At 37.1% G+C, this 21,433-nt stretch overlaps 1 long non-coding RNA gene across 7 annotated transcripts in view; it reads left to right on the top strand.

The window, feature by feature from the left end:
- Nucleotides 1-21,433, top strand: part of LOC104651657 (uncharacterized) — a 386,100-nt gene that overhangs the window by 266,996 nt on the left and 97,671 nt on the right. For 5 of the 7 annotated variants that reach the window (XR_012518362.1, XR_012518361.1, XR_745097.3 and 2 more), the window contains exons 4-6: nucleotides 12,634-14,008; nucleotides 18,573-18,710; nucleotides 21,125-21,184. This is a non-coding gene — a long non-coding RNA (uncharacterized LOC104651657). Of the gene's footprint in view, nucleotides 1-12,633; nucleotides 14,009-18,105; nucleotides 18,191-18,572; nucleotides 18,711-21,124; nucleotides 21,185-21,433 lie in introns of those variants that run through there. The other 2 variants (XR_012518360.1, XR_012518359.1) reach the window with 2 other exon arrangements.

Genomic DNA, 21,433 nt, shown 5'->3' with positions numbered 1-21,433 from the left:
CTCACTACAATCTCCGCCTCTGCCTCTTGGGTTCAGGTAATTCCCCTGCCTCAGCCTCCTAAATAGCTGGCAGTACAGGTGCATGCCACCACACCCAGTTAATTTTTTCTATTTTAGTAGAGAGGGGTTTCACCATGTTGGCCAAGATGGTCTCAATCTCCTGACCTTGTGATCTATCCACCTCAGCCTTCCAAAGTGCTGGGATTACAGGTGTGAACCACCATGCCTGGACCCTCCGTAAGTATTTTTTAAAGTATAAAGTATTTAGAATATAAAGTATTTAGAAGAGGGCCTGGCATATATGATATCTCAGTGTTTGCCATCATTTTTATTATTATTAAAGTCTAAGCTCAATGAGAAAACATCCTGATTCCCTTCCTCCCTGCCCCTATCCACTTCTATGTATACATGTTTCTCCTTTCTGCTCTACCACTCTGTGTGTGTGTGTGTGTGTGTGTGCATGTGTGTATATATATATGTATGTATATGTATATATATGTGCATATATATATATGTATGTGTATGTATATATATATATATATATATATATATATATATATATATATATATAAAACAGTATTGTCGTGGTGTTGTGTAATGATCTCTCCAAGGTACTGATTGGTAACATATTACAATATTTCCTGTTGTTTGTTTTTAGAAGTTGTTGCCTCAAAGCTACCTGTCTACCAAGCGTTCTCACTGTCTCTCTCCCTGGCAGTCCTAAGCCACATCTCTGTCCTTCATTGCACTTTCTTAAAATACAACAACTAAAAGGTTAACTGTCACCATGGTATGTGGTCTTTAGGATTCCTCCCCAAGACTGGTTTCCAGTCTCTCCTTCTAGTTGGCCAGTGCCCTAGTTATACTGTTAAACATTTTGAATTTCACCTGTTTTATCACTCTGTGATCTGTATAGAATATAGGCCCAAATTCTTTATCTTCAAGTCAAGAAATAGAGAGGACTAAAAACCAAGATTTCCTTGCTCTTTCTTTCCTCTCTTTTCCCCCTTATTTCCATTCTTCCCTCCTTCCCTCCCTTCCTCTCCTCTCCCCTTCTTTTCTTTCTTCCTTTCTTCTCTTGATAATAAAACTCATTTGACCATGCAACTTAACCTGGACTGATATGTAAAGTTTATAATCTTTAGTTATTATTCCATTTAGAATTAAACTAATATGTTTCACTACAAAAACATTTAGTAAGTTCATCATAATCACTTGGACTATCCTAGAGACATTATGAAATAAAAGTAGTGAGCCCTCCACACCTGTGGGTTCTACAACCCATTGGTTCCACCAACTGTAAATCAAACATCCTTGGGAAAAAAATGATAAAAATAATGCAATAGTAAGAAATCATACAAATTCTAAAATACAGTGTAGCAACTGTTACTAGTACACTGTATTAGGAATTACAAGTAACCTAGAGGTGATTTAAAGCATACCATCTGTATGAGCATAGGTTATATGCAAATGCTATAACATTTCATAAGAGGGATTTGAGCATTTGGGGATTTTGTCATCTGGAGGGGTCCTGGGACCAAGTCCCGTGGATATGAAGGGATGACTGAATATGCATTATTTTATATTTCTGAAGTCCAAAACATTTCTGAGTTCTAAAACACGTCTTGCTTTATGAGTTTCTGATAGATTTACAGATTTTACAAGCTGATACATGGGACTCAAACACTGCCTGTTCTATATAAATTGTGTGTTATTAAACAATTTAGTAAACTTCTCTCTACCTCAGAACTGTCATCTGTAAAATGTGTATAATATTAGTATTTACCCATAGGGTTGTTATTAAGATTTAATAGCTAATATATGGAAATTGCTTAAAATAGTGCCTGTCTCATGATAGTCACTCATTTATTAGTAACTGTCACTTTAAAATTTGTGTTTGTTTTTGTGGGCAAAGTTTGTACTTTTCAGTCTCATACTGTTGAATTCCTAGCACACAGTAGGGACTCTGTAAAAGCTCATTTAATAACTGCCTGAATGAATGACCCCATTTGCCCCAAGTAGTTGATCTCTTTCTTATTCTTCCTCAGAATATAGGTTTAAAAGTCTGTTTCATTTATTTCATTTTTTACACAACTCAACTTGTTCTGGTCTTTTCCTTCCTGACAGTCTTTGTTATCCTGTTCTTCTTATTTCTGGATATGTGCTCTCCTCTCTCTCTTTCTTTCTTTCCTTCTTTTCTTTTTTCTTTCTTCCTTTCTTCCTTTCCTTTTTTCTTTCTCTCTCTCTTTCTTCTTTCTTTCTTTCTCCCTCTCTCTATCTCTCTCCTTCCCTCCCTCCTTCCCTCCCTACCTCTCTTCTTCTGTCCCTCTTTCCCTCCCTACCTTCTTCCTTCCTCCCTCCCTCCTTCCCTCCCTCCCTCCCCCCCCTCTCTCTCTCTCTCTCTCTCTCTTTCTTTCTGAGACAGAGTCTGACTTCATCACCCAAGCTGGAGTGCAGCAGCATGATCTTAGTTCACTGCAACCTCCGATTCCCAGGTTCAAGTGATTCTCTTGCCACAGCCTTCCAAGTAGCAGGCCGTACAGTCATGCACCACCACACCCAGCTAACTTTGTATTTTTAGTAGAGATGGGGTTTCACCATGTTGGTCAGGCTGGTCTTGAACTCCTGACCTCTGGTTATTTGCCCACATTGGCCTCCCAAAGTGTTGGGACTAGAGGCGTGAGTCACAGCGCTCAACCCTTTTCTTTTATATATACCTTCGTTTAATCTAGCTCTTTTAGAGTGCAGCCTGTCAAACAACACTACTATCTTCAAATCTGTATTGATTTTTCTTTTTCATCACTTGTATATTTTTCCAGAGTTGAAATTCTGATAAGTTCTCAACACCCTTGGGCATCTTTCCACTTGATATTCTCTTTAGAATACACAGACTCCCATCCATATTTACTTGGAGCTTTCTACTATCTGCATTCATAGAATACCCACTTCTCTTTTGTGGCTACTACAAACCACAAGAAATACAAATGTCGTGTGTTCCCTTGGCCTTGATGGAAACTTTGCTACTTCTGATATCTCCATTTCAAATATCTCATTCTGAGATCACTGTCTCTCTTTCTTTCATCTTGACTCTTCATGTATACAACCTTCAACCTTATCAAGAGCTACAATCCATAGACCATCAACCATATTTATTCCTGATAAGAGAGGAAGGCTTCCCTTTCCTCCTTCCCAAAACAGTATTCCATTCTGTTAATACAACCATGGTTGAGCAAATGCCTCTAATTTATTTTATCTAATTCCCTCTGTTGTTTTACTTGGCACAGCCCCAGCCTGGTACCTTCTCAAGTCAAGCAGTTAAACTTTATTGGGAAAAAAAAATCAAACATACATTCAGAATTTTGTTTCACTTTAAATTTAAGGTCATAAACCTTAAAGGAGCACTTAAACCTGCCTGCTTGACAATCCTATATTTATCTAGTAAGCTCATGTTTCTGCCCCATAAGTAGCAATGACTCTCTTTGACCAAACTCTAGACAGCTTCCTCTGAGCCCTTTTGTAATGAGGACTTGACCCTGGGCTCTGTCCTTGCCCTGCTTAGTCAAATTTAAGCAAGAATACTGCTGGATCCATTTAGTGAAAATCCTCCATCCTGGGTATTTGAGCACTCTTAATATCTGATCAAATTCCTTATCCCCAATTCATAATATCGTATCAATCTGACCTATCTTCAGCAAGACACCTATCAAGTCAGTATAGCCAGAATCTCCCCTATCCTGATGTTTCTTCTAGTAATTTTCTATCCACTGAGCCCCAGTCTGCTTCTTGGCTATAAATTCCCACTGATCTTTATTGTATTTGGAGTTGAGCTGATCTCTCCTACTGCAAAACCTCTCATTTCAGTAGTCTATTTTTTTTTTTTAGATTTTATGTTATTTTATTTATTTTTCATATGTAACAATTACACATATTTTGAAAGTACATGTGATATTTTGATACCAGCATACAGTGTATAGTGATCAAATCAGGATAATTGAGATATCCATTACCTCAAACATTTATTTTTTTCTTTGCAGTGGGAACATTACAAATTTTCCCTTCTAGCTATTTTGAAAGACACAGTAAATTATTATTAACTATAATTTTCTTACTGTACTATTGAATGTTGGAATTTATTTCTTTTATCTAACTGTATTTTTATACCCATTAACCACTTCTCGTCATTTCTTTCCTCCTTTCTCCCCTTCTTGCTCTCTGTTAACCGTCATTCTACTCTCATCTACACTTTTTTAGCTCCCACATGTGAGTGAGAACGTGTGATATTTGTCTTTCTGTGCCTGGCTTATTTTACCTAACACAATGACCTCCAGTTCTATCTATATTGCTGCAAATGACAGAATTTTCTTCTTTTTATGGCTGAATAATATTCTACTGTGCATATATACCACATTTTATTTATTTATTTTCCTATTTTTTTTTCTTTTTTCCTTTTAAGATGGGATTTTACCATGTTGGTCAGGCTGGTCTTGAACTCCCGACCTCAGGTGATCCGCCCACCTTGGCCTCCAAAGTGCTTGGATTACAGGCGTGAGCCACCACGCCCAGCCTTTATATACCACATTTTAAAAAATTCATTCATCCACTAATGGACACTTAGGTTGATTTCATTTTTTGGTTATTAGGAATAGTGTTGTAATAAACATAGGAGTGCAGATATCTCTTTGACATACCAATTTTCTTCTCTTTTTTGGCTATATATCCAGCGGTGGGATGAATGGATCATATGGTAGTTTTAATTTTAGTTTTTTGAGGAACCTCCACAGTGTTTTCCGTAGTGGCTGTGCTACTTAACATTCTCACCAACAGTGTAGGAGGCTTCTCCTTTCTCCAGATCCTTGTTAGCACTGATTGCATTTTTTTGTCTTTTCTCAGTAGCCATTCTAATTGGGGTGAGCTAATAGTCATTGTTGTTTTGACTCACGTTTCCCTTATAATTAATGATGTTGAGCATTTTTTGCTATACCTGTTGGCCATTTGTATGTCCTCTTTTGAGAAATGTCTATTGAGATCTTTTGCCCATTCCTAATCGGATTTTTTGTTATATAGTTTTCTGAGTTTCTTTTTTTTTTTTTTTTTTTTTTTTTTTTTTTTTTATTGCATTTTAGGTTTTGGGGTACATGTGATGAACATGCAAGATTGTTGCATAGGTACACACATGGCAGTGTGCTTTGCTGCCTTCCGTCCCCTCACCTGTATCTGTCATTTCTCCCCATGCTATTTGAGCATTAATTCCTTGTCAGATGGTCAGATGGAGAGTTTGCAAATATTTTCTTTATTCTGTAGTTGTCTTTTCACTTTGTTCATTGTTTCCTTTGCTATGCAGAAGGTTTACAGTGTTATTTAATCCCATTTGTCTATTTTTGCTTTTGTTTCCTGTGCTTTCAGTATCTTATCCCCCTGCTAAAAATCTTTCCCCAGACCAATGCCCTTACCATTTTCCCAATGTTTTTATTTAGTAATTGCATAGCTTCAGGTCTCACATTCAAGTCTCAAATCCATTTTGAGTTGATTTTGTATATTGTGAAAAATGGAGATCTCATGTCATACTTCTGCATGTGGAGATCCAGCTTGCCCAGCATCATTTATTAGAGAGACCATTCTTTCCCAAATGTTCTTGCCACCTTTGTTAAAAATGGCACCCTTGTCAAAAATAAGTTGGATGTAAGTATGTGGACTTACTTCTGGGTTCTCTATTCTGTTCCATTGGTCTATATGTCTGTTTTTATGTCGCTACCTTGCTATTTGAATTACTATACCTTCACTGTCTAATTTGACATCAGATAATGTGATGCCTTCAGCTTTGCTGTTTTTGGTGAGGATTGCCTTAGCTATCTGGGGTCTTTCATGATTTCATACAACTTTTAGGATTTTTTTCTATTTCTGTGAAAAATGTCATTGGTATTTTAATAGGGATTGTATTGAATCTGTAAATAACTTTGGGTAGTATAGACATTTTAACTATTAACCCTTCTAATCCATGAGCATGGAATATTTTTCCATTTTTTTATATACATCTCAATTTTTTTTCATCAGTGTTTGTGGTTTTCCTTGTAGAGATTTTTCACTTCTTTGGTTAAATTTATTCCTAGGTTTTTTTCTTTTCTTTTCTTTTTTGGTAGCTGTTGCAAAATGGATTGTTTTCTTGATTTCTTTTTCAGATTGATTGCTGTTAACAAATAGAAATGCTACTAATTTTTGCATGCTGATTTTGTATCCTACAACTTTAGTGAATTTGTTTATCAGTTCTAAGAGGGGTTTTTTTTGTGGTAGAGTCTTTAAGTGTTCTAAATATAAGATCATGTCATCTGCAAACAAGGATAATTTGATTTATTCCTTTCCAATTTGGAGGCTTTCTTAAATAAAGTCTTCCTTACTGTCTATAAGAAGTGCCTTGAATAAGTTTTCTTTAACTCAAGATGACACATTTTATACTTTTTCTCTCTTTAAACTTCCACATCCTCTTTCCTCTCCTTGCTCTTAGCTGTTCACTGTGGCTCACACTTCATTTAGAAAGTGGAAGCCCTTGGTCAGTCAAGAACTCACTCTCCTCTTACAACAAATCTACACACCTTATTGGCTCTTTATTCATCTCTCCTATTAACAGTAGGGAAAATGTCTCTTCTCCCAGCAAAACTCAATCCTCTCACTTGTGCTCTAAAGCCCTCCCTTTCTTGCCTTGTTAGAGAGCTCAGTGCTTTTCTCATTTTCTCTTTCCTTAATCATCAAATCATCAAACCTCCTTCTTCTTCCTTCTTTTCTTCTTCCTCCTCTTCCTCCTCCTCCTCTTCTTCTTCCTCTTCTTCTTCCTCCTCTTTCTTTTTTTGATGGAGTTTAGCTCTTGTTGCCCAGGCTGGAGTGCAATGCCATGATCTTGGCTCGCTTACAATCTCTACCTCCCAGGTTCCAGCAGTTCTCCTGCCTCAGCCTCCTGAGTAGCTGAGATTACAGGTGCCTGTCACCATGCCCAGCTAACTTTGTATTTTTAGCAGAGATGAGGTTTCACCATGTTGTCCAGGCTTGTTTCAAACTCCTGACCTCAGGTCAGCCACCCACCTCCCAAAGTGCTGAGGTCACAGGCATAACCTACCTTGCCCAGCCTTTTTTTTTTTTAAATGGATTTTTAGTAAAGATGGGATTTCACCATATTGACCAGAATGGTCATGAACTCCTGACCTCAGGTGATTCACCTGCCTTGGCCTCCAAAACTGCTGGAATTACAGGTGTGAGCAAACCTTCTTTATTGATGGATTAATCTCATTGTTGTTAACACATTCCAGAATCTTCGATATTGCCAGAAATTAAGGAAACCACCCTTGAGCCCATCACCTCTCCAAGAGCTTTTAGACTGTCTGCTTCCTTTTACTACTAAACTTCTCAATGATTTGTCCAAATATGAGGTCTCTGCTTTCTTACTTCCCAGTTATCCCTCAATCCCTTATGATGTAGCTGTACCTCCAGCATTCATAATGCCACCAGTGAACTCCATGTAAATTAATTCAAAATATTTTTTCTGTTCTTGTCTTACTTGACCTTGTTGCAGTATTTTGCATGGTTGGCCATTTTGCGCTTTCTGAAATAGCCTCTTTTCTGAGCTTCTGAGGCACTCCAGGTTCCTTGTTTTCTCCCTACCTTTTTGTTCTCCTCCTCTTTTCAGACCTTTCAATGTTGACATTTCTCACATCTCCAGCTTAGGATTTACTGTCTTCTTTTTCATAGGATTTTCCTATGTGGTTTATTTTTCACGGAAAACAAACAAATATCTTTAAATGCCATCCATATACTAACAACTCACAAATTCATGTCTCCAACCCACACCATTTCTCTGAGACATCCATAGATGTATAAAATCTGATAAGTCTAGAACTAAAGTTTTGCTTTTTCTACCCTGATAAATATTTTTTTCCTTTGTATTTCTCATCCCACTGTTTCTTCTTCCCTCCCTGTACCCACCCCCTGCCCTTACCCACTGCATCACAACAACCTGGGAGTCCTTGGCTTGTTCTTCTGACTCCTCACCCGCAGCCCATCCATCTCCACAGGCTGACAACTCTATCCCCGTTATCTACTCAAATCCATCTTCATCGTCTTCTCTTGACAGCATTCCCCTGGTCCCGGTCATTGCATCTCTTTATTGGGTCTCTACAGTAATTTCCTAATTTATTTCCTTGTTTCTACATTTGTCTTATTCCAAGCTATTTTACACATGCTATCCGGAATGCTCTTTAAAAATAAACTCAATCAGCCGGGCACGGTGGCTCAAGCCTGTAATCCCAGCACTTTGGGAGGCCAAGGCGGGTGGATCACGAGGTGAAGAGATCGAGACCATCCTGGTCAACATGGTGAAACCCCGTCTCTACTAAAAATACAAAAATTAGCTGGGCATGATGGTGCATGCCTGTAGTCCCAGCTACTCGGGAGGCTGAGGCAGGAGAATTACTTGAACCCAGGAGACGGAGGTTGCGGTGAGCAGAGATCGCACGATTGCACTCCAGCCTTGATAACAAGAGTGAAACTCCGTCTCAAAAAAAACAAAAACAAAAACAAAAACAAACAAACAAACAAACAAAAATCATGTTCTTCCTTTGCTTACAAGCCTTTGATTTACAAGCCTTTGATGATATTCCCTTATGCTTAGAACTAAATTGACCCGAACCAGAGTCTATGCCTTCTGTAACTGAGTCTAGGGCTGCCATGCTCCCCTTGCTGCATCTACACTGGCCTCCTTCCATTTCTTCAAACATAAAATTATTACACTGTGTCTGAAATACTCCTTTCACATGATTGATGTGTGGCAGCCACCTCTTCGTTCCTCAAGTGCCAGATTATAAATGACTACCTTGAAGACACTGCTATTTTACTTAATAAAATTATATCATATTTGCTTGCTGCTTCTTTTTTCTTCCTGACTTCCTCTCCAGACTGTAAGGCTCACGAAGGCAAAGATGCTGTCTCTTGTTAACAAATGGAGATACATCCAACATATACCAAAGTGTCTGGCATGTGTTGTGTTTAACAATTTGTTCAATAACTGAATCCATAAATTCTAGCAGACCAGGTATCCAGTACTCTTTTGACTCCTGTTTTAGCATCTGTACAGGTCAGAAGTATGATTCTATAGATCAGAGTGAGAGGTCTATGTTAATTATCACTTTGTGTTTTCTTTCTCTTTCTTTCTTTTCTTTCTGTCTTTCTTTCTTTCTTTCTTTTTGTTTCTTCCTTCCTTCCTTCTTTTCTTTCTTCTTCTTCTTCTTCTTTTTTTTGAGATGGAGTTCCGCTCTTGTTACCCCCAGGCTGGAGTGCAATGGCGCGATCTCTGCTCACCGCAACCTCCTCCTCCTGGGTTCAGGCAATTCTCCTGCCTCAGCCTCCTGAGTAGCTGGGATTACAGGCATGCACAACCATGCCCAGCTAATTTTTCATATTTTTAGTAGAGACAGAGTTTCACCTTGTTGACCAGGATGGTCTCGATCTCTTGACCTTGTGATCCACCCGCCTTGGCCTCCCAAAGTGCTGGGATTACAGGCATGAGCCACTGCACCCGGCCCCCTTTTCTTTCTTCTTTGTTTCTATCTCTCTCTTTCTTCTTTCTTTCTCTCTCTTTCTTCTTTCTTTCTTTTCTTCTTTCTTTCTTTTTCTTTCTTTCTTTCTTATGATACAGGGTCTTGCTCTGTTGTCCAAGCTGAAGTGCAGTGGTGAGATCATGGCTCATTGCAGCCTCAATTTCTTGGGCTCTAGTGATCCTCCCAGCTAACTTAAAGAATTGTTTTTTTATAAATGTGGAATCTCACTATGTTGCCCAGGTTGGTGTTGAACTCTTGAGCTCAAGCAATCCTCTCACCTCAGCCTTGGAAAGTGCTGAGATTACAGGCATGGGCCACTGCACCCAGCCTACTTTGTATTTTCTTACACATAACTATACCATTTGTCATGGTGAGTAAAAAACAAACAAATAAACAAAAAACAGCAACAACTCTATTCCTTGACCCTCAAAGAGCTTGACTAAAATAGGTTCCTTATACCCTGCCTAACTGTCCCATGAACTCTTAAAATTCTTAACATATCAATCAATCAATTCATATCTTTTTTTCAAAGTCCATTTATTGCTTGTTTCCCCTGATGAAAGTAGGATAAAAAAGAAAAGAATAAATGTTACTATGGTGCATAATTTTGTTAATACTGAGTAAAAATTCAGAAATAAATAGCCTATTTAGGCTATATGTACTTTGGAACTTAGAAGAAAGAAAATATGAGATGGAAAAAAGTATATGTTTCAGTACCCATGAAGCAGAGACCATAGATACCTGTATCTTTTTAGAAATTGAAATATTTTAAGATAATATATAAGGATACATTAGTCAACCACTGAACAACATGGGTTTGAGCTGCATTAGTCCATTTGTATGTGGATTTTCTTCTACTTCTGCCACTCCTGAGATAGCATGACCAACCCTTCCTCTGCTACCTCCTAAGCCTAGTCAACCTGAAGCAAGGATGAAGACCTTTACGATGATCCACTTCAACTTAATAAATAGTAAATACATTTTCTCTTTATTATGATTTTCTTAGTAATATTCTCTTTCGTGTAGCTTACTTTATTATAAAAACACAGTATAGTATATATATAAAACATACAAAATGTATGTTAATTATTTGTGTTATTGGTAAGTCTTTTGGTCAATAGGAGGCTATTGATAGTTAAGTTTTGGTGACTCAAAAGTTACACCTAGATTTTTTTACTTCATGGGGGGGATTGGCACTCCTAACTATTTTTTTTAGAATATACTATATTTTTCTAAAATGACAATAATTTTTATATTTATTGTCATTTAATACAATCTTCCCTCAGTGTCCACAGTGTATTAGTTACAAGACCCTTGATAAATACCTCAATTCAAGGATATTTAAGTCCCTTAAATAAAATCCATAGTATTTTAATATAATATACTTGTCATATACTTGTACTTCCCATATACTTTAAATCATCTCTAGATTACTTATAATACCTAATACAATGTAAACACTGTGTACTTAGTTGTCATACTATACTGTTTTTATTTGTATTATTTTGTATCATTGTATTGTTCTATATTTTTATTTTTTAATATTTTTGATGTGTAGTTGGTTGAATTTGCAGGTGTGGAGCCCTCCGATATGGAAAGCTGATGGTATTAGAAAAAACATAAACTGTAGTAGAAATTAGCAATGATGTTGTTTTCTACACAGTCTTAAAACAGCATATTGAACTAAAAGTTTATTTGTAATACATCTACAGCATCATGACAAGAATTCAATATATTTAATAAGTAGTTAGAGAGCAGACATTTCTCTTAGGATTATAGAAACCTATGACTGGGATTATTCAGGTGCCAACATTATTAAATAATATGAGAATTGAAAGAAAAATCAGTATAACATTTAAAATTCATTTAAATGCTCAATTTTAATAGGAATAAGAACTGCATAAAACAAAGTAGGACTAAATTAAGAACTGAGCCCTCACTTTATTACGTGCTAGCTAGAAATGCACTGGTTCATTCCATAAGTTTTCACCGTTACGCTATGGAAAGTCTGGATTAATTTTTAAAATGCAGTACAGTGCACTTTTCCTTAACAGGAAAAATAAAATAAAGTGGTATAAGCTGAGAGATGAGAAAAGCAGAATAAATGTTGGAGTAAACATTGCAGCTGAAACTGAAGTAACTGAAGTGAAAATGTTTTCGTAATGAACTTTGATGTTTAACAAGCCCAGACACATGGAATAGCATAAGCTACATTAAAGGCTTTTATGAAAGGATTATGTTTCGTATGATGAGTGTTTTCGTATAAGTATGGTTCACAGCATAAAATATAACTACATTTAACTCAAAGTAATTATGAGAATTCTGGCAAAATTATTTTCTCCTGTACTATCACATTGATACAGAAAAAAACATTTATTCTGGAATCTTTCACCGACATGTCTCTCTCTATTTCAATTATTTTTGGCAGTATATATTGCGTCTCTGCCTCAGCTACCTTTTATATCGACAGTTGGTAGCACAAGCCTTTTAACTCACAAAGGGTAGCAGCTCTTCAGCCAATCTGTGATAAAAGGGAAAAAATGAAATCACTATGGAAACTGCAGGAAGGATCTAAAAGCTCTCTTTATAAAGTAAACGTCTGATGTTTGTGACTCCAGGGGTAAAAAATTCATAAATCTCTACGATGCTATCATTTCTGATTTGTTATCACCGCAAATGCCAACTCGATATAGTCTGACCTTAGCTTCATTGAGTGCTGTCGGTTCAGAAACAGTGACTATTCAACAGGAGGAAAAGCAGCTTGCTCGGCAGTCAGGTCTGAGGGCTCAGGAGACGCAATGGGACTGCGAGGAGAAACTAATTTGCTTAGACTGTTTCCTTTCTTTTCTCATTTGACTGGCTTTTTCTTTTAAGTCACGGAGACTTGATGGAATCAAACACACCAAAGTGTTTTATGCCCTGTGTTTTCTTTTGTTTCATTCAAAAGTGGAGCAAATATCCAACCCAAATTCAACCAGAAAACTGTGTTTTGTCCCATGGATGTATCTATCTTTGATTTTGAAGTGAAAAATGCTAACTCTTTCCTTCCATTTAGAAAGCAAATAAATATTACGGAGAAGCCATTCCCACTTCACTACCTTGGACTTCAGGAGGAAAAAATGAAAGCATTTGTGACTACATAAGCTCCGATGAATCAAATCTGACAATGGTCAGCAATGGACACCTGTGTCAGGAAGGCATTTCAGAATATCAATCAGTTCTCAGAAGTTAAGTGACTTTTATAAAAGAATTTTATTAGTATGCAGATAGGGCTCTTTTTATTTGATAAGAGTTCACCTATGGAAGAGGGACTGTGGGGTCAAGAGGACAATTGAAAAGTTCTCAAAAGTGAAATTCTTCATATTGGAGAAGAGAGTCTAAATTTAGAGCAGATGAATATTCAAGTAAGTAGATCAGTTTCAGCATCGCATATGCTGCTATGCTTATTTCTCCAATGTTTACAATCAAATACTACTTCATTAGATTTTCAGGCAATAGAAACTGTGGCTTTCTACAAAAGTTTATGGCAACTGTACGACAGTTGTAATGCATTGAAATGTCAAAGATTGATGTGCATAGTAATTGATTTCATATGGTCATGCTATATTTAGACAATTATAAACATTGCTAATCTAATGTTTCAAGGTACTTATGAACAATTAGCAATTCTGCACTAGCATCTCAAACACACTTTTGATGACAATAATATACCAAGGTAAGTTCTATAAATCCCAAAAGGGCTGTTGTGTAAAAGATATTAGAAAAAAATCAGAAAATAAACCTAGAGTGTTCTAGTAGTGATCATGCAAAAATTCAGTACAATTAGCAAGGAGAATCCATTGCTTTTCAATAAGGTGTTTGTTTAAAATAAAAAAAAAAGTGCCATCTGCAATACTGACTTCTTTGGACTTCTACTACAATTAGTGACTAACTTGGCTGTTTGTTTAGCCTTTAACATTTCTACAGTGCTTTCTTATATGTTATAATGATGCTTTCTCATACGTTATAAGATCGGTTATACAGAATCAAATGGAAGTGTGTGTTTGGGCACCCAAACATAAATACGGGCATACTTTAATTTTAAATGCCTCATACATACTGACTTCACTGATGTTTTTTGTGTGTATAATGAAAGCCAATTATCTGTGGAGAAAAACTTGACTGGGTGGAAGGAAATTAAATTGGTTTTAAAAAACTTCCTGAAATATCAATAGCTGGGGAAAGGTCCAATAACATTTTAGGTCAGGAGTATAATGGCTTTGCCATGTTAATAAATCATGCTTTATCCTGACTTTTATCAGACGATTTGGATGGAGAAGACTCCACATGACAGAAGGAAGGGAGAGGATCACTTTCATGGAAGCTCTGCCTGCCTCAGAATACTTTACCAATCGCCGTGCAGCTCTGGAGTCAGCTGTTGGAGAAGCTGGGTAGGTTCTATGTCACTTAAAGAATATGTCTGGTAAGAAAAATTTCTAGAATAGCAATTCTTGAAGAAAAGATTCATGTTCTGGAATATTCTGAGATTTTTCAAAAATGCTGTACAAAATAAATGTAGGAAATCTTCACTTTTTTTTTCTGCCTAATTCCCTTCTGGAAGTTTCCCAACTTCTATGAAATGCTTGTGTGTTAAATACCAACTCATCAATCAGATACGTGGACATTTTTTTTTTCTAAGTCCCAGACTACTGAAGAGCACATTTATAGAAACATTTATGGAAAACGTATTGTTTCATTTTCATATGCAGCAATACAAATAATTTCCCTTTGTTACCATTCAAAATGTTCACAGTCTTGTTTCCCTATGCATGTTCTTACAGGTTGACTTCCAGAAGTTACATCTGAAGAAAGAAGGCAAAATACTCCACTATTACTTCTAAATATCTGATTGCTTACTAATTGATGAGTAAAATACTTCATTGAGCTTTCCTGAAACAAATTTATGTAATTTCAACTGTACATCAGGAAATTAACCAGGTAGACTTTATAAAATGTGTTATTGTGTTGCAGTGAGAGGATTGTTAGGGAAAATGCATCTCTTTCCTTCTACTAATTATCAAATGGTTATACTATAAAATGTTGTAAGCTGTAGATGGTGTGAAGTAATGAATGCCGTAACTTTTTAGAACATCACTCTCAGAAATACTGTTTGCACTTAGTTATGGATTAAGTGGAAATCTAAAATTTCTTCTATCCTGGATCTTAAATATTGAAAAGCCTTAGTTTATATGGCATAATATGTTTTTTAGTCAGGCAAATTACATGATCAAATTTTTCAATATTTCAATTTGGAATGTAATGGCGTAATTTTATCTCACACCTGCAGAAGTTTCATCTCTCACGTCTTTCTTCAACTCTCAAACAAGTAAATTCCTGTGGAATAGAAATTACCAGGGAATCTCTTCATGACACTATGTATTCACCGTCTGAGGAGGGTCTCAGAAATTGTTCATAGTTTTACGTTATTTTATTTCTATTAGCAATATTCTGTAACACTGCCACTAATTTCTAACTTGTGATCATCAGAAATCTTGATTCCTCATGAGCTTTCATGCCAAACCTTTATTTGCTCTCTAATCTCAAATCGGCCAGCTGAGATAAGATGAAGACTTTTAATTAGAATTTTAATATGTAATCTAAGCCATTTGTAGATTATGCACAGAGGTGATTGTCTATATATTTAATAACTGCATGGAGAATTTAGACAATGTTTAATTTGGTGGAGAGATTATTTTTAACTTTGGTAGAGTTGGGTTACTTTTAACATTCCCAGTGAGTGTCTGAGAAGTTATGTCAGCATGAAGTTTATTGTGTGAATGAGTAACTGATTGTGGTGGTAGCATGTCCTGGGGGATATTGTAACAATCGGAACATTCTGTAGTATAAAGAAGGTATCTGTTTTCCTTTCACATTTTTTTTTTCTGGGAAACCTAATTTTAAATCAAGTGATATGAATGCAAAGGGATAGATACCCAATGGACTTTCAGGAGTGTTACCCTGCCCCTTACTACTATTAGTGAGTGGTGCCCCTAATCCTCAAATGTTTATTTCTTAAAATCCTAGCACATGAAATGGTTGTGGTTTGTTTTCTTCCAAGAAACAGTTGGCATTTTATGTTGGACTCTTGCTTGACATGAATTATTTGGCAAATTAGGGACTGCAATGTGAATTATAAACTTAGAGCTGTGTAATGGACCTCATGGGTGTTCTAGTGACAGATATATTTCAGTAGGGACTTCAGAAAAAAATTTTTTGAGACAGAAATGATGCTTTTGCATACTCATGTATAAAACATGTATTTTGCACAAGTACTGATACTCCTTTATGCACACACACACACATCAACACTCTTTATGGTGTATCTGTGTTTTATTTACATGTGCCCATGACTCATTGATAGTGATAACCCTCTGCATATACCTCTAGAAAATAATGGACCCTAACTGTGGGAACTGTCTGTATTCAAATATGTTAAGAGCTGAATATTTAAAATTTGTTTGGCACACCAAGCTTTGCTTTCTGAAGGCAACAGAAGTGGGATAGAGAGACCAAAAAGAAAAAAAAAAAAACATAAAAGCTAATGACATCTGAATGAGGCCTGGGTAATGCTCTAATTAAATGTACTTACACCTAAGTCTTATCACATGCTTAGGAGTGAGAGCTTAGATGCCTCTTTCAAACTGCAACATTGGAGATAGTTACTGGGGCCTTGCATGGAAGCTGTCACCTCCACTGTGATTCAGCTCTGTTCTACATGTGCACCTACCTGTAATCTGTCCTACTTTCTTTCACTGAGTGGGCTTCTGCTATTTTGCTCTTAAGACAATAATGTGAAATAAGGCTGTCCTTTGACCTTACAAAGATATACATGTTCTTTAAAATGGGCTTGAAAATAATCAGGTCAACCCACTTAAAAGAAGCAGGCTACAAGATTCTCTTGTTTTGTTCTTGGCTTATAGGTTATGATGAATTTAATCAGAAACCCCATATACTTTTCTGGTCATTCAGTTGGTTTTGATGTCCTTTCCCTTCTGAACATAATAGAAGCTCTCCTTGAGTAGAAACCACAAGGCAGCTTTTTCAGAAGTTATCAAGTTAAGCAATTTTTACTTCTGAAAGTGTTTCTAAAGCTTGTATTAATTGCTCAATCCTAACTAAATTAGCATGACTTGAAATGTTTTCAAAATGCTGGGATTAGGACAAGAGACAGTATGAAAGGAGGTAACTGTATTTTTTAGGTTGTGTGTATGTGTGTGTGTGCGCACACGTGCAGAGTTTTGAAACATCATGCAATCTCTTATTAGTTTCTTTCCAAAAAATAAAGAATACAAACCCTAGATATTTAGAAGAAGCTGTTTGGCAGTGCGCAGATATGTTCTACATGTCTCATTACCATTAACAGCCATGCATGGCTAAACCTCCCCCTATTGCACTGAGGATTTACCCTCTGGCTTTGTTAAGTGATGCCTGAGTGTGGATTTTACAAAGGAGTTTCATAACCATTTTCTACACTATGCAGCACACCTACTATATCAGAATATGTTTCTTGGGTGAATGGTAACAATTAATGAGAACTGATGTTTATTCAAAAAAAATCAAAGAGCTTGTATATTAAGTCTTTTGGAGAAAGAGAGGTCTGTCTCTTATTTTAACTAAATGATAAGCTACTCTTCTTTTTGTTTTTCTATTCCTTGTCTTCTAGTATTGCTAAACAATCAAATGCAAGGTATTTTGTCTTGTTTCACTCCTTAAAAGAAAATCAATCATTTAATACGCAAAGATAAAAGTTAGAAACCTACTGTAATCTATTAAAGTCCAGGAATTTAAGGAATGAAATGTACCTTCTTGGTCTCAGAATCCATCGGGAGAATGTAGAGTAAGTTATTTTTCTTCGACCTTCCCTAATTTTGTTTCACTGTCTTAGATGTAATTTAGACACTGGTGCAGTACTGGGGAATGGGAGATGTTTGGAGGTGCTCGAAAAAGCAGTGGGGTCTAAAAAAGAGACGCCAAAAAGACTCTAGCCTCTAGGGAAATAGGTCTACTGAGATGGCTTTTTGTGTAGGTTTTCAATGTGCCACACCCCTTTGCAAAAGGTTGGGACCCCTTTGGCTTCATCCACCTGGTTTGTGTTGTGGTATATATATTTACACTCAGGATGTTTTGAGCAACCCTTCTTTCTTTCTTTTTAAATCAGCTGCACTGTTTGTCTTGAATATCAAGGTTTTCCTATACTCACTAAGTCTTGCTCATGTAAACTAATGCTTCATTTCTTCCCAGAAAAATATGATATTTGCATCAAATTCAGCATTTCAATAATAGTAGCAAAAGTCCCTCTTTGTAAAAGATACAGGATTAGTTTCTGCTGTGAGTTTATCTGTATCATCTCCATTTATTTCTCGGGGGTGATGAGAAGACCTTGCATTTGACCAAAAAGCACTAGTAAATAAGGAGTTAAAATGAAGGCAGGCTCGCTGGTTTGCTGAGATCTGTCAGAGTCTGACTGGCTGGCTACATATCTGTCTCTGGAACAATAGGTACCTGTATTCTGCACGGACTGCTGGGCAGCACTAGCACTCTGGAGAAGGTCTGCCTCTGTCTGCACTTTCCTGGTGAGAATCCCCAATGACAGTTCCACTTTTCAGTGAAGGAGAACAAAATATCTGTCTACTCTCTTGATGAAGGACAGAGCTTTGATCATTTTTGTTCAGGCTTGACTTGGCCGGAGGTTTTAGGTTCTTAGTCTCAAGTCAGCAGTCTCTCTCTCTCTCTCTCTCTCTCTCTCTCTCTCTCTCTCTCTCCGGAGGTTTTAGGTTCTTAGTCTCAAGTCAGCAGTCTCTCTCTCTCTCTCTCTCTCTCTCTCTCTCTCTCTCTCTCTCTCTCTCTCTTTCTCTTTCTCTGAAAGACACACACACACAGACGCACACACACACACACAGCACACACATACACAAGCGCAAATCCTCTCTCTCTTTCTCTCATTTCCTCTCTTAGGTTCTATGCAGGCAGATGAGTGTCACAGCTGTAACTGAGGCACAGAGCAGTACACAGCGTGGAGCCGATTTCCGCGATGGCGAGAGGGGGCATCGGAGGTGACAACAATAACAAGACCGTCCTTCGGACAAGTTTTAGGTAAGAAAATATTTATGCCCTGATTCTTGTATTTCTGTACCTTGTGTCTGCAACATTGAGATAGAAAGCGATTCTGGATAGGGAAATATTTTTGTGAAGATATCATCTGTGCTGTCACTTGCCTGCAAACCTGTGTTCTCGGGGCTTTGTGTTACTGGAATCGTCGGAGGTGAAGTGTGAATGGAGCTGAGTGGAAGGGTGAGCTGCTTTTTGTGTCTGTCTGGTGATATTCGGCATGCTGTTTAAATTTATATCTGGAAAAAATTCTATTTGATGATAGTTAGCAATGTTTTGTGCAACATAGAGCAGCATATGGCCATGCAGAATTCAAGGGATGCTCTTTCATTCTTAATTTGTAATTATTTTTACACTCAACTGTACTGAGGTCAGAGAGTTTCAAAAATTAATGAGATTCCCTGTGGAGTTCAAATAGTAAGATCTACATAGGCTGCCACAAAAAAAAAAAAAAGATAAGATTATGATGGTATTTTTTCAACATAGATTTAACTGTCTTATTTGGAACATACTGCATTTGAAATATATATGAAATGTACAATAGTTTATGGAAGCCTACATGTTTTGGGGGATTTGTCCTAATTTTTTTAATGACCAGGAGAAATTGACTCAAAATTAGACTTTAGAGGATGAATACTTTTTGTAGAGAGATTACTAAAACTTAAGAGACATTATTGTTATGGCAATAGAGAATATCTCATACTTTCGAGGAAATGAGAAATAATGAATGAGTCGCATGCTACAAAGAAATCTGCAAATGTGTTTTCATTTTAAGTAATACACAAAAAACACTCAGCAGATATTTATTATTATATTATATTAATATTATATTGCTGGCATGAACAAAGAAACAAGTGCACACATAGATGAGAATTCTTTGTCACAAAAATGAGTCCAGGACATCGATTCAGAAGGTTAAGTGATTTTTATGTTCTCAGTGCCCCACAAAAGGGAGTCTACTGGGATGAGCCCAGACATTTAAAAATGTACCAAAAACTTTCATTTCCCACAATGTAAAAGCATCGTTTATGTTCCTGATACAACATGTTGTTTAAATGAGGGGGACTGAAAAGCAGCCTGAATATACAGTAATCGGGGCTAAAGATGGTTTTTATCCCCAGGTCCCCATTTACAAGACCCATTCGGAGCTTCCTGTGATATATTGTTATGTAAATACTGTTCAGCCAGGGAAAGCAGTACTATGGAGATTCAATTTACTTTGAAAGTTGTTCATTATAGCAGGGATGAATGTTATTTATTTGATGTGATTCAAAGGCTGGAAATGACTTTTTCATTGTGGCGCCTTTTGTAATGGGTGCAGGGTGATCTAATCTTTTTAATTTTGGCTTTCACACCAGTGGAGATGAAAAGAGATCTGAACTCATTTATCGGTTGCTAGGTCCTTCTGGAGGCCCAAGTCCTGTTCGTGGTTGCTATGGCCAGTCTGACCTCAATCTCCGTGGTTTTGGGGACTTAGCAGTCTTTTTTTATTGAGGAGCATGTACCTTGATTTATGTCCAAAATTGTGGCTGAACGTCTTTGTCTGCAAGTGATAAATGGTGCCGAGCAATTCATCAGTTCTTACAAGTAAACACTGCTGTCCCACTAAAAATATGTTTTGTTCTGAGTTAATGGTATGGAACAAGGCAGCCTCCACAAACAGCTATCTTTTATTGTGGAGGGGCCACTGAAACTTGGAGCAAAGTGGAGGAAATTGGCATTCATTTTCTTGTACATTAGCATTTCATTTGTGATTCCGATGATGCAGCTCTAGGTGGATTGCCTATGAAAGGGTGAGCCTTCCGAGTCCTTTACCTTCTCTCTAGTTGGGGTGCCTGTGAAACCGACAGGCTCTCTCCAAAAGCCTGGATTCTGCTGGGGGAGTAAGAAGTCAGGAGGAGTTTGTCTGATGATATTGGGCTCTGCTTTGCAATTGCCAAGCGCTAAGGCACAAGCTGGCAGATGTGCTGTGGCTCTGCTACGGGCGGCTCTGTCGCCTTCAGTCACAGGCTGCTTCTTTGAGGGAAAGTTGTATCCAATATTGGTGACTCCCGATAATATTCTGCTTGTGTGCTGCTTGATGGTCTCTTGGCTTCCTTGCCTTCTAGAACCTTGTTAGAAAGAAGCCGTGGTGATTAAGAGGCTGTGGAGTATACAGCCTTGCTTAGCAGATGAGCCCTGATACATTTCGCATGTCCTTAAAAATGGCTAATTGATGGATGCTGCAGAAAACATCCACTCTGCTAATAAGATGGTGATGACAAAATAGGTACCAGGAAAGGCATTTATTGCTTATAAGCGCCATCAGCTTCTTCCGAGAGAGACTGTGGCTTTGTAGTAAAGTTTTTTAAAATTTTATTTTAAGTAACATCCTAATAGTTTTATTCTAAATCGGCCAGCGCTGAATGTCTTCAGGAAAATGGGTTCCATGAGAAGTGACATCCTCCTCGAATCAAAAGGTAAAAATTCAACATTTTAAAAAGTGCAATTTTCAAACCATTTGATCTGCTTCTTACCAGTAGCATTGGAAAACTGCTCTCTAAATATAATTATTTAAAATTTGATTTTTTTAACATTAAAGATTTAAAAGAGAACAGCTTAGAGAATTTGATTGTTAGTCATTTTCTGAAGATTGGCCAGCTTTGGCAATAAAATGCGATCAGGTACTTCCTATGTTTTCTTTCAAACTTGAAAATAAGCAGCTTTTT

Source organism: Saimiri boliviensis, chromosome 7 (assembly GCF_048565385.1).
Source record: "Saimiri boliviensis isolate mSaiBol1 chromosome 7, mSaiBol1.pri, whole genome shotgun sequence".
Taxonomy (NCBI): Eukaryota; Metazoa; Chordata; class Mammalia; order Primates; family Cebidae; genus Saimiri; species Saimiri boliviensis.
Note: the sequence above shows the minus strand (reverse complement) of the source record. Positions and strands in the feature narration are given on the sequence as shown.